The sequence below is a fragment of the Schistocerca gregaria genome, chromosome 9, assembly GCF_023897955.1.
Source record: "Schistocerca gregaria isolate iqSchGreg1 chromosome 9, iqSchGreg1.2, whole genome shotgun sequence".
Classification (NCBI taxonomy): Eukaryota; Metazoa; Arthropoda; class Insecta; order Orthoptera; family Acrididae; genus Schistocerca; species Schistocerca gregaria.
In genome coordinates this window covers 23,703,318-23,718,035 of record NC_064928.1, presented here as the reverse complement: position 1 = coordinate 23,718,035, position 14,718 = coordinate 23,703,318, and the positions used below count along the sequence as shown (strand labels likewise).

The 14,718-nt window shown below is 44.1% G+C and overlaps 1 protein-coding gene across 2 annotated transcripts in view; it reads right to left on the bottom strand.

Moving 5' to 3' along the window:
- Positions 1-14,718, bottom strand: part of LOC126292139 (uncharacterized) — a 670,252-nt gene that overhangs the window by 51,823 nt on the left and 603,711 nt on the right. The window lies entirely within an intron of this gene.

Here is a 14,718-nt window from a genome sequence, read left to right as displayed (position 1 = left end):
ACATAACCGTCACTACAGAGGTAAGTCCAGAGGTAATAAGGACTTCACGCAGAAATCCAGGCAATTGTGCACTCAGCCACTAACAAAACCGTCACCACGGAGGTAAGCCCGTAGGTAATAAGGCTTGCAAAAGAAGTCCTCCCAATTGTGCATTCAACCAATAACGAAACCGTCACCACAGGGATAAGCCCGTAGGTAATAAGGACTGCAACAGAAATCCCGGCAATTGTGCATTCAACCACTAACAACACCGTCATCACGGAGGTAAGCCTGTAGGTGAAAAGAAAAAACACACAGAAATCCTGGCAATTGTGCATTCAACCACTAACAAAACCGTCATCACGGCGGCAAGCCGGTAGGTAATAAGTACCGCACACAGAAATCCAGAAAATTGTGCATTCAAACACATACCAAACCATCACCACGGAGGTAAGCCCATAGGTAATAAGGGCAACACACATAAATACAGGCAACTGTGCATTCAACCACTAACAAAACCATCACCATGGAGGAAAGACCCGAGGTAATAAAAACTGCACTCAGAAATGCAGGCAATTGTGCATTCAACCACTAACAAACCCGTCACCACGGAGGTAAGCCTGCAGGTTATAAGGACTGCACACACCAATCCAAGGAATTGTGCATTCCTAAAACCAAAGTCACTACGGAGGTAAGACTGTAGATAGTAAAGACTGCACACAGAAATCCAGGCAAATGTGCATTCAACCACTAACAAAAATTGTCACCACGGAGGTAAGCCATTAGGTAACAAGGACTGCACACAGAAATCCAGGCAATTGTGCATTCTACCACTAAAACAGAAGTCACAACGGAGGTAAGCCGATACATAGTAAGGACTGTACGCAGAAAACCAGGCAATTGTGCATTCAACCACTAACAAAAATAGTCATCACGGAGGTAAGCCAGCAGGTAATAACGACTGCACTAAGAAATCCAGGCAATTGTGCATTCAACATCTAACAAAACTATCACCACGGAGGTAAACCCGTAGGTAAAAGGCCGGCACACAGTAACCATGTCAATTTTGCATTCAACCACTAACAAAACAGAAACCATGGAGGTAAGCCCGTAGGTAATAAGATCTTCACACATAAATAGAAACAATCATGCATTTAAACACTAACAAAAACATCACCATGGACGTAAGCCCGTAGGTAATAAGGACTGCACACAGAAATCCAGGCAATTGTGCATTCAACCGCAAACAAAATCGTAACCACCGAGGTAAGCCCGTAGGTAATAAGGCCTGCACACAGAAATCATGGCAATAGTCCATTAACCACTTACAAAACCGTCACCACGGAGCTAAGCCTGTAGGTAATAAGCACTGCACACGTAAATCCGGCAATTGCGCATTGAACCAGTAACAAAACCGTCACCACGGAGATAAGCCCGTAGGTAATAAGGACTGCACACAGAAATCCGGGCAATTCTGCATTCAACTGCTAAGAAAACCGTCACCACGGAGGTAAGCCCGCAAGTAATAAGTCCAGCTCGCAGAAATCCAGGAATTTGTGCATTCAACCACTAAAAAACACTTACCACAAGGGGAAGCCCATACATAATAAAGACTGACCACAGAAATCCAGGGAATTGTGCATTCAACCACTAACAAAACCGTCTCTATGGAGGTAAGCCCGTAGGTAATAAGGACTGCACACTTAAATCCAGGCAACAGTGCATTCAACCACTAACAAAACCGTCACCACGGAGGTAAGAACATATGTAATAAGACCTGCACACAGAAATCCATGCAACTGGGCATTCAACCTCTAGAAAGAACGTCACCACGGAGGTAATCCCGGAGGTAATAAAGGCTGCACACAGAAATCCAGGCAATTGTGCATTCAACCACTAACAAAACCGTCACCAGAAAGGTAAGCCCGTAGGTAATAATGACAGCACACAGAAATCCAGGCAATTGTGCATTCAACCACTAACAAAACCGTAACCATGGAGGTAAGCCCATAGGTAATAAGGCCTGCACACAGAAATCCAGGCAATTGTGCACACAACCATTAACAAAACCGTCATCACGGAGGTAAGCCTGTAGGTAATAATGGCTGCACACATAAATAGAAAGAATTTGCATTCAAACACAAACAAAACCATCACCACGAAGGTAAGCCCATAGGTAATAAGGATTGCACACAGAAATGCTGGCAATTGTGCATTCAACCACTAACAAAACCGTCGCCACGGAGGTAAGCCCGTAGGTAATAAGGACCACACACAGAAATCCATGCAATTGTGCATTCAACCACTAACAAAACCGTCACCATGGAGGTAAGCCCGTAGGTAGTAAGAACTGCACACAGAAATCCAGGCAATTGTGCATTCAACCACTAACAAAACCGTCACCACGGAGGTAAGCCCGTAGGTAATAAAGGCTGCACACATAAATAGAGGCATTTGTTCATTCAAAAACTAACAAAACCATCACCACTGAGGAAAGCCAGTGGGAAATAAGGGCTGCAAAAGAAATCCTGGCATTTGTGCATTCAACCACTAACAAAACCGTCACCACGGAGGTAAGCCCGTAGGTAGTAAGAACTGCACACAGAAATCCAGGCAATTGTGCATTCAACCACTAACAAAACCGTCACCACGGAGGTAAGCCCGTAGGTAATAAAGGCTGCACACATAAATAGAGGCATTTGTTCATTCAAAAACTAACAAAACCATCACCACTGAGGAAAGCCAGTGGGAAATAAGGGCTGCAAAAGAAATCCTGGCATTTGTGCATTCAACCACTAACAAAACCGTCACCACGGAGGTAAGCCCGTAGGTAGTAAGAACTGCACACAGAAATCCAGGCAATTGTGCGTTCAACCACTAACAAAACCGTCCCCACGGAGGTAAGCCCGTAGGTAATAAAGACTGCACACATAAATAGAGGCAATTGTTCATTCAAAATCTAACAAAACCATCACCACAATGGTAAGCCCGTTGGTAATAAGACCTCCACACAGAAATCCAGGAAATTGTGCATTCAACCACTAACAAAACCATCACCACTGAGGAAAGCCAGTAGGTAATAAGGGGTGCAAAAGAAATCCTGGCAATTGTGCATTCAACCACTAACAAAACCGTCACCACGGAGGTAAGCCCGTAGGTAATAAGGACCACACACAGAAATCCATGCAATTGTGCATTCAACCACTAACAAAACCGTCACCATGGAGGTAAGCCCGTAGGTAGTAAGAACTGCACACAGAAATCCAGGCAATTGTGCATTCAACCACTAACAAAACCGTCACCACGGAGGTAAGCCCGTAGGTAATAAAGGCTGCACACATAAATAGAGGCATTTGTTCATTCAAAAACTAACAAAACCATCACCACTGAGGAAAGCCAGTGGGAAATAAGGGCTGCAAAAGAAATCCTGGCATTTGTGCATTCAACCACTAACAAAACCGTCACCACGGAGGTAAGCCCGTAGGTAGTAAGAACTGCACACAGAAATCCAGGCAATTGTGCGTTCAACCACTAACAAAACCGTCACCACGGAGGTAAGCCCGTAGGTAATAAAGACTGCACACATAAATAGAGGCAATTGTTCATTCAAAATCTAACAAAACCATCACCACAATGGTAAGCCCGTTGGTAATAAGACATCCACACAGAAATCCAGGCAATTGTGCATTCACCCACTAACAAAACCGTCACCACAGAGGTAAGCTCATAGGTAATAAGGGCTGCGATTATAAATAGTCACAATTAAGCATTCAAACACTAACAAAACCAGCACCACGGAGGTAAGCCCATAGGTAATAAGCCTTGCACAAAGAAATCCTGGCAACAGTGCATTCAACCACTAACAAAACCGTCACCAACGAGGTAAGCCCGTAGGTAATAAGGACTGCACACAAAAATCCAGGAAATTGTGCATTCAATCACTAACAAAACCGTCAACAACCACTACCAAAACCGTCACAACGGAGTTATGCCCATAGGTAATAAGGCCTGCACACAGAAATCCAGGCAATTGTGCATTCAACCTCTAACATAACCGTCACTACAGAGGTAAGTCCAGAGGTAATAAGGACTTCACGTAGAAATCCAGGCAATTGTGCAGTCAGCCACTAACAAAACCGTCACCACAGAGGTAAGCAAGTAGATAATAAGGCCTGCAAAAAAAAGTCCTGGCAATTGTGCATTCAACCAATAACGAAACCGTCACCACAGAGGTAAGCCCGTAGGTAATAAGGACTGCACACAGAAATCCAGGCAATTGTCCATTCAACCACTAACAAAACCGTCACAAGGGAGGTAAGACCGTAGGTAATAAAGATTGTACACAGAAATCAAGGCAGTTGTGCATTCAACCACTAACAAAACTGTCACCACGTACATAAGCCCGTAAGTAATGCGGACTGCACGCAGAAATCCAGGAAATTGTGCATTCAATCACTAACAAAACCATCAGCAACCACTAACAAAACCGTCACAACGGAGATAAGAACGTAGGTAATAAGGCCTGCACACAGAAATCCTAGGAATTGTGCATTCATCGACTAACACAACCGTCACCACGGAGGTAAGCCCGTAGGTAATAAGGCCTGCAACAGAAATCCTGGCAATATGGCATTCAACCACTAACAAAACCGTCACCGCGGAGGTAATTCCGTAGGTAATAAGGACTGCACACAGAAATTGAGGCAATTGTGCATTCAACCACTAATAATAAAAACCGTCACATCGGAGGTCACACCAGAGATAATAAGGTCTGCAACCAGAAATCCAGGCAATTGTGCATTCAACCAGTAACAAAACAGTCATCACGGACGTAAGCCCGGAGGTAATAAGGACTGCACACACAAATCAATGCAATTGTGCATTCAACCACTAACAAAACCGTCACCACAGAGGTAAGAACATATGTAATAAGGCCTGCACACAAAAATACATGCAACTGGGCATTCAACCACTAGAAAGACCGTCACCACGGAGGTAATCCCGGAGGTAATAAAGGCTGCACACACAAATAAAGGCAATTGTGCATCCATCCACTAACAAAACCGTAACCACAGAGGTAAGCCCGTAGGTAATAATGACTGCACACAGAAATCCAGGCAATTGTGCATTCAACCACTAACAAAACCGTCACCACAGAGGTAAGCCCGTAGGTAATAATGACTGCACACAGAAATCCAGGCAATTGTGCATTCAACCACTAACAAAACCGTAACCACGGAGGTAAGACCGTAGGTAATAAGGCCTGCACACAGAACTCCTGGCAATTGTGCATTCAACCACTAACAAAACCGTCACCACGGAGGTAAGCCCTTAGGTAGTAAGAACTGCACACAGAAATCCAGGCAATTGTGCATTCACCCACTAACAAAACCGTCACCACAGAGGTAAGCTCATAGGTAATAAGGGCTGCACATATAAATAGTCGCAATTAAGCATTCAAACACTAACAAAACCAGCACCACGGAGGTAAGCCCATAGGTAATAAGCCTTGCACAAAGAAATCCTGGCAACAGTGCATTCAACCACTAACAAAACCGTCACCAACGAGGTAAGCCCGTAGGTAATAAGGACTGCACACAAAAATCCAGGAAATTGTGCATTCAATGACTAACAAAACCGTCAACATCCACTACCAAAACCGTCACAACGGAGTTATGCCCATAGGTAATAAGGCCTGCACACAGAAATCCAGGCAATTGTGCATTCAACCTCTAACATAACCGTCACTACAGAGGTAAGTCCAGAGGTAATAAGGACTTCACGTAGAAATCCACGCAATTGTGCAGTCAGCCACTAACAAAACCGTCACCACAGAGGTAAGCAAGTAGTAATAAGGCCTGCACAAAAAGTCCTGGCAATTGTGCATTCAACCAATAACGAAACCGTCACCACAGAGGTAAGCCCGTAGGTAATAAGGACTGCACACAGAAATCCAGGCAATTGTCCATTCAACCACTAACAAAACCGTCACAAGGGAGGTAAGACCGTAGGTAATAAAGATTGTACACAGAAATCAAGGCAGTTGTGCATTCAACCACTAACAAAACTGTCACCACGTACATAAGCCCGTAAGTAATGCGGACTGCACGCAGAAATCCAGGAAATTGTGCATTCAATCACTAACAAAACCATCAGCAACCACTAACAAAACCGTCACAACGGAGATAAGAACGTAGGTAATAAGGCCTGCACACAGAAATCCTAGGAATTGTGCATTCATCGACTAACACAACCGTCACCACGGAGGTAAGCCCGTAGGTAATAAGGCCTGCAACAGAAATCCAGGAAATTGTGCATTCAACCACTAACAAAACCGTCACCACGGAGGTAATTCCGTAGGTAATAAGGACTGCAACCAGAAATCCAGGCAATTGTGCATTCAACCACTAACAAAACCGTCACCACGGACTTAAGCCAGTAGGTAATAAGGACTGAATTCAGAAATGCAAGCAATTGCGCATTCAACCACTACAAAAACCGTCACCGCAGAGGTAAGCCCGTAGGGCGTGGAGGTACACCTGTAGGTAATAAGGACAGCACACGGAAATCTAGGCAATTGCAGATTTAACCACATACAAAACCGACATCATGGGGGTAAGCCCGTAGGTAATAAGGACTGCACACAGAAATACAGGCAATTGTGAAATCAACCACTAAAACAAAAGTCAACATAGAGGTAAGCCTATAGATGATAAGGACTGGACACAGAAAACTAGGCAATTGTGCATTCAACCACTAACAAAAATTGTCACCACGGAGGTAAGCCCGCAGGTAATAAGGACTGCACTCAGAAATCCAGGCAATTGTGCATTCAACCACTAACAAAACCATCACCACAGTGGTAAGCCCGTAGGTGCACACAGAAATCCTGGCAATTTTGCAATCAACCACTAACAAAACCGTCACAATGGAGTTGAGCCTGTAGGTAGTAAGGCCTGCACACAGAAATCCAGGAAATTGTGCATTCAACCAATAACAAAATTGTCACCATAGAGGTAAGCCAGTAGGTAATAAGGGCTGCACACATAGATACAGGAAAATGTGCATTTAACCACTAACAAAACCATCACCATGTAGGTAAGCTCGTTGGTAATGAGGAATGCACACAGAAATCCTGGCAATTGTGCATTAAACCATTGACAAAACCATCACCAAGGAAAGTAGCGAGTAGGTAATAAGGCCAGCAAGCGAAATCCAGGCAATTGTGCATTTGACCTCTAACAAAACCGTCACCAATGAGGGAAGCCCGTAGATAATAAGGACTGCACACAGAAATCCAGGCAATTGTGCATTCAATCACTAACAAAACAGTCACCAACCAGTACCAAAACCGTCACAACGGAGTTATGCCCGTAGGTAATAAGGACTGCAACAGAAATCCCGGCAATTGTGCATTCAACCACTAACAACACCGTCATCACGGAGGTAAGCCTGTAGGTGAAAAGAAAAAACACACAGAAATCCTGGCAATTGTGCATTCAACCACTAACAAAACCGTCATCACGGCGGCAAGCCGGTAGGTAATAAGTACCGCACACAGAAATCCAGAAAATTGTGCATTCAAACACATACCAAACCATCACCACGGAGGTAAGCCCATAGGTAATAAGGGCAACACACATAAATACAGGCAACTGTGCATTCAACCACTAACAAAACCATCACCATGGAGGAAAGACCCGAGGTAATAAAAACTGCACTCAGAAATGCAGGCAATTGTGCATTCAACCAGTAAACAAACCGTCACCACGGAGGTAAGCCTGCAGGTTATAAGGACTGCACACACCAATCCAAGCAATTGTGCATTCAACCACTAAAACCAAAGTCACTACGGAGGTAAGACTGTAGATAGTAAAGACTGCACACAGAAATCCAGGCAAATGTGCATTCAACCACTAACAAAAATTGTCACCACGGAGGTAAGCCATTAGGTAACAAGGACTGCACACAGAAATCCAGGCAATTGTGCATTCTACCACTAAAACAGAAGTCACAACGGAGGTAAGCCGATACATAGTAAGGACTGTACGCAGAAAACCAGGCAATTGTGCATTCAACCACTAACAAAACCGTCACCACAGAGGTAAGCCCGTAGGTAATAAAGACTGCACACAGAAATTCAGGCAATTGTGCATTCAACCACTAAGAAAACAGTCACCACGAAGGTAAGCGGGCAAGTAATAAGTCCAACACGCAGAAATCCAGGCAATTGTGCATTCAACCACTAAAAAACACTTACCACAAAGGTAAGCCCATACATAATAAGGACTGGCCACAGAAATCCAGGGAATTCTGTTTCAACTACTAAAACAAAAGTCACCACGGAGGTAAGCCTGTAAGTAATAAGGACTTAACACAGCAATCCAGGCCATTGTGCAATCAACCATTAACAAAACCGTCACCATAGAGGAAAGCCCGAAGGTAATAAAGACTGCACAGAAATAAAGGCAATTGTGCATCCAACCACTAAAAAAACCGTCACCACGGAGATAAGCCCGGAGGTAAAAAGGACTGCACACAGAAATCCAGGCAATAGTACACTCAACCACTAACAAAACTGTCATCACGGACATAAGCCCGGCGGTAATAAGGACTGCACACACAAATCAAGGCTATTGTGCATTCAACCACTAAGAAAACCCTCACCACGGAGGTAAGCCCGTAGGTAATAAGGACTGATCACAGAAATACAGGGAATTGTGCATTCAACCACTAACAAAGCCGCGTCCATGGAGGTAAGCCCGTAGGTAATAAGGACTGCACACTCAAATCTAGGCAATAGTGCAATCAACCACTAACAAAACTGTCACCACCGAGGTATCTTCGTAGGTAATAAGGACTGCACACAGAAATCCAGCCAATTCTGTTTCAACTACTGAAACAAAAGTGACCACGGAGGTAAGCCTGTAAGTAATAAGGACTGCACAGAGAAATCCAGGACATTGTGCATTCAACCATTAACAAATCCGTCCCCACAGAGGTAAGTCTGGAGGTAATAAGGGCTGCACAACGATATTCTGGCAATTGTGCATTCAACCACTAACAAAACCGTCACCACCGAGGTAAGCCCGTAGATAATAAGGACTGAACATAGAAATCGTGACAATTGTGCATTCAACCACTAACTAAACCGTCACCACGGAAGTAAGCCTGTAGGGAATAAGGAGTGTACACAGAAATCCAGGAAATTGTGCAGTCAAACACTAACAAAACTGCACCACGGAGGTAAAAACGCAGGTAGTAAGGACTGCACACAGAAGACCAGGCAATTGTGCATTCAGCCACTAGCAAAACCGTCACCACGGAGGTAAGCCCGAAGGTAATAAGGACTGCACACAGAATTCGAACCAATTGTGCATTCAACCACTAACTAAACCGTCAAATGGAGATAAGCACATAGGTAATAAGAACAGCACACAGAAATCCAGTTAATTGTGCATTCAACCACTAACAAAACCATCACCACGGAGGTAAGCCCGAAGGTAATAAGGACTGCACACAGAATTCCAACCAATTGTGCATTCAACCACTAACTAAACCGTCACCACGGAGGTAAGAACGCAGGTAATAAGGCATGCACACAGAAATACAGGCAAATGTGCATTCAACAACTAACAAAACCGTCACCACGGAGGTAAGCCACAGGTAGTAAAGCCATCACACAGAAAACCAAACAACTGTGCATTAAACCACTAAAAAAACTGTCAACATGGAGGTAAGCCCATAGGTAATAAGGACTGCACACTGAAATCCAGGCAATTGTGCATTCAACCACTAACAAAACCGTCACCATGGAGGTGACAGTGAGGTAATAACGCTTGCACACAGAAATCCTAGCAGTTGTGCATTCAACCACTAACACAACAATCTCCACAGAAGTTAGTACGTAGGTAACAAGGACTCCACATAGAAATCCAAACAATTTTGCGTTCAACAACTAACAAACACGTCACCACAGAGGTAAGTCCGTAGGTAATAAGGACTACACACAGAAATTCAGGCAATTGTGCATTCAATCACTAACATAACAGACTCCACGGAGGTAAGTACGTAGAAAATAAGGACTGCACACAGACATCCAGGCAATTGTGCATTCAACCACTAACAAAACCATCGCCATGGAGATAAGCCCATAGGTAATAAGGACTGCACAAAGATATCCTGGCAATTGTGCATTCAACCACTAACAAAACTGTCACCACAGAGGTTAGCCCGTACATAATAAGGACTGCACACTGAAACCCAGGCAATTGTGCACGCAACCACAAACAAAAATGGCACCAGAGAGGTAAGCCCGTAGGTAATAAGGGCCGCACACAGAAATTCAGGCAATTGTGCATTCTACGACTGTCAAATCCGTCACCACGGAGGTAAGCCCGTAGGTAATAAGAACTGCACACTGAAATCAATGCAATTGTTCATCAAAAACTAAGAAAACAGTCAACACGGAAGTAAGCCCGTAGCTAATAAGGGCTGCAAACAGAAATCAAGGCAATTGTGCAATCAACCACTAAGAAAAACATCATCACGGAGGTAAGCACATAGGTAATAAGTACTGCACAAAGAAATCCAGGGAATTGTGCATTCAAACACTAACAAAACCGTCACCACGGAGATAAGCCTGTAGGTAATAAGGACTGCACACAGAAATCCAGGCGATTGTGCATTCAACCACTAACCACAGAGGTATGCCTGTAGGTAGTAAGGACTGCACACAGAAATGCAGGCAAATGTGCATTCAACCACTACCACAACCATCACCATGGAGGTGAGCCCGTAGGTAACAAGGACTGCTCACAGAATTCCAGGCAACTATGCATTCAACCACTAACAAAACCGTTACCTCAGAGGTAAGCCCATAGGTAATAAGGACTGCACACAGAAATCCAGGCAATTGTGACTTCAACCACTAACACAACCGTCGCCTCGGAGATAAGCCCGTAGGTAAAAAGGACTGCACAAAGATATCCTGGCAATTGTGCATTCAACGACTAACAAAACCCTCACCACGGAGGTAAGCCAGAGGTAATAAGGACTGCAAAGAGAAATCCAGGCGATTTTACATTCACCCACTAAAGTAACCATCACCACGGAAATAAGCCCGTAGGTAATAAAGGCTGCACACACAAATCCTGGCAATTGTGCATTCAACCACTAACAAATCAGTCTACACAGAGGTAAGTACATAGGTAAAAAGGACTGCATGCAGAAATGCAGGCAATTGTGAATTCAACCACTAACAAATCTGTCACCACGGAGGTAAGCCCGTAGGTAATAAAGGCTGCACACAGAAATACAGGCAATTGTGCATTCAACCACAAAAAAAACGTCACCACGGAGGGAATCCTGTAGGTAATAAGGACTGCACACAGAAATCCAGGCCATTGTGCATTCAACCACTAACAAAACCGTCACCACGGAGGCAAGCCCGTAGGTAATAAAGACTGCACACAGAAATCAATGCAATTGTGCATTCAACCACTAACGAAACCGTCACCACAAAAGTAAGCACGCAGGTAGTAAGGACTGCACACAGAAATCGTGGCAATTGTGCATTCAACCACTAAAAAAACCGCCACCACGGAAGTAAGCCCATAGGTAGTAAGGACTGCGCACAGACATACAGGCAGTTGTGCATTCAACTACTAACAAACCTTCACCACGAAGGTAAGCCCACAAGTAATAAGGCCTGCGCACAGAAATCCAGGAAATTGTGCCTTCAACCACTAACAAAACCGTCACCATGGAGGTAAGCCCGCAGCTAATAAGGCTTGCACACTGAAATACAGGCAGATGTGCATTCAACCACTAACAAAACCATCTCCATAGAGGTAAGCCCGTTGGTAATAAGGTCTGTACAAAGATATCCTGGCAATTGTGCATTCAACCACTAACAAAACTATCACCACGGAGGTAGGCCCGTACATAATAAGGACTGCACACTGAAACCAGGCAATTGTGCATGTAACCACTAAGAAAACCGGCACCACAGAGGTAAGCCCATAGGTAATAAGGGCATCACACACAAATTCAGGCAATTGTTTATTCTACGATTCACAAATCCGTCACCACGGAAGTAAGTCCGTAGATAATAAGAGCGGCACATTGAAATCAACGCAATTGTTCATTCTATAACTAAGAAAACGTTCAACACGGAGGTAACCCCGTAGCTAATAAGGACTGCACACAGAAATCCAGGCAATTGTGCAATCAACCACTAACAATACCGTTACCACAGAGGTAAGCCCTGTAGGTAACAAGGACTCCACAAAGAAATCCAGGCAATTGTGCATTCAACCACTAACAAAACCGTCACCCCGGAGTTAAGCACATTGGTAATAAGGACTGCACACAGAAATCCAGGCGATTTTGTATTCAACCACTAAAATAACCGTCACCACAGAGGTAAGCCCGTAGGTAATAAGGACTGCACACAGCTACCCAGGCAATTGTGCATTCAAACACTAACAAAACCATTACCACGGAGGTAAGCCCGTAGGTAATAAGGATTGCACACAGAAATCCAGGCAATTGTGCACTCCACCACTAACAAAACCGTCACCACAGAGGTAAACACGAAGGTAATAAGGCCTGCGCACAGAAATCCTGGCAATTGTACATTCAACCACTAACATAACTGTTTCCACAGAGGTAAGTACGTAGAAAATAAGGACTGCACACAGAAATCAATGCAATTGTCCATTCAAGCACTAACAAAACCATCACCACGGAGGTAAGCCCCTAGGTAATAAGGTTTGGACACAGAAATCCAGGCAATTGTGCATTCCACCACTAACAAAACCGTCACCATGGAGGTAAGTCCGTAGGTAATAAGTACTGCACACAGAAATATAGGCAAATGTGCATGCGACCACTAACAGAACCGTCTCAATGGAGGTAAGACCGTTGGTAATAAGGGCTGCACAAAGATATCCTGGCAATTGTGCATTCAACCACTAACAAAACTGTCACCACACAGGTTAGCCCGTTGGTAATAAGGCCTGCACACAGAAATCCTGGCAATTGTCCATTCAACCACTTACAAAACCGTCTCCACAGCGGTAAGTACGTAGGTAATAAGGACTGCACACAGAAATCCAGGCAATTTTTCATTCAACCACTAAAAAACTCGTCACCACGTAGGTATGAACATAGGTAATAAGTACTGCACACAGAAATCCAGGCAATTGTGCATTCAACCACTCACAAAACCATCACCACGGGGGTAAGCCTGTAGGTAATAAGGACTGCACACAGAAATCCATCAGTTGTAACTCCAATCACTAAAAAAAGCGTCACCATGGAGGTAAGTCTGTAGGTAATAAGGACTGCACACAGAAATCCAGGCAATTGTGCTTTGAATTACTATCAGAACAGTAACCACGGAGGTAAGAACGTAGGTAATAAGGACTGCACAAATTATTCCAAGCAATTGGGCATCCAACCCCTAAAAAATCGTCACCACGGAAATAAGCCTGTAGGTAAGCCCATAGGTAATAAGGCCTGCATTCAGAAATCCAGGCAATTGTGCGTTCAACCACTAACAAAACCGTCACCACGGAGGTAAGCCCGTAGATAATAAGGACTGCACACAGAAATCCAGACAATTGTGCATTCAACCAGTAACAAAACCGTCACCACGGAGGTAAGCCCATAGGTAATAAAGGCCTGTGCTGGCCTGTGCAGCTGAGCGGTCTATGCGCTACAGTCTGGAACCCTGCGACCTCTACAGTCGCACTTTCGAATGCTGCTTCGGGCATGGGTGTGTGTGATGTCCTTAGGTTAGTTAGGTTTAGATAGTTCTAAGTTTTAGAGGACTGATGACCTCAGACGTTAAGTCCAATAGTGCTCAGAGCCATTTGAACCTTTTTTGAATAAGGCCTGTATGCACAATTCTAGACACCTGTGCGAAGAACCAGTATCGAAACCGGCACCACAGAGATAAGCCCACACATTGTTGTACTGAGCGTTCTACACAGTCGTCTGGATTACCCCTTGCTAATGAGCAACTTGCCTGAAGCTGATATACCAGGGTCACAGTAGAGCGTGTTTTATTTTCATCATTTCTCGCCATATGTCCATATGACCTTTGCTCCTTATCCTCGAAGGTTCCGCTTTCAATAGTTTGTCCCCATTTAGTGAAAATCAACCTGTGTATGTTAGAGGTATTATTATTAAATTCTAGGCAAATGTGGTACAACAAAAGTGGGAGAGACCGTACACTATACGTGAGGAAATGGAACAGAAGAAAGTAAGAAAATGCAATTTTGTCCCCCCCCCCCCCCCCCTACACACAGACACCAAAAACCAACCCTAGATCCGTGGCTTGGAAGAAGGTGAAGTATCCTTTGCTCTTTCATTCACAATGGTCAGCAAAGTATGGCGGCAATTGTAAATTTATTGCATTTTCTTTCATCGTTCAGCGAATCGTACTTGTATCACAAAATTTAATCATTTACGCCAAAAATCACCCGCATTTTTACGAAGAAAAAAACAGACTAGCTACGATAAAGGCAACGAGACGCAGTTAAGTAACAGGTGAAAGCCAGCAGATCAGTAGTCAAATACATACATGTATTCCGTCACGTTAATACTGCTTAGTGTGTGGCACGCGATATCATTTGGAAACCAAGGAAGAAAGTGACCACCGGCAATAAACTTCGGATATTTGTACAAGTAAATGTTTGTGTGTCTACTCAATTATAAGGGCAATTAGTA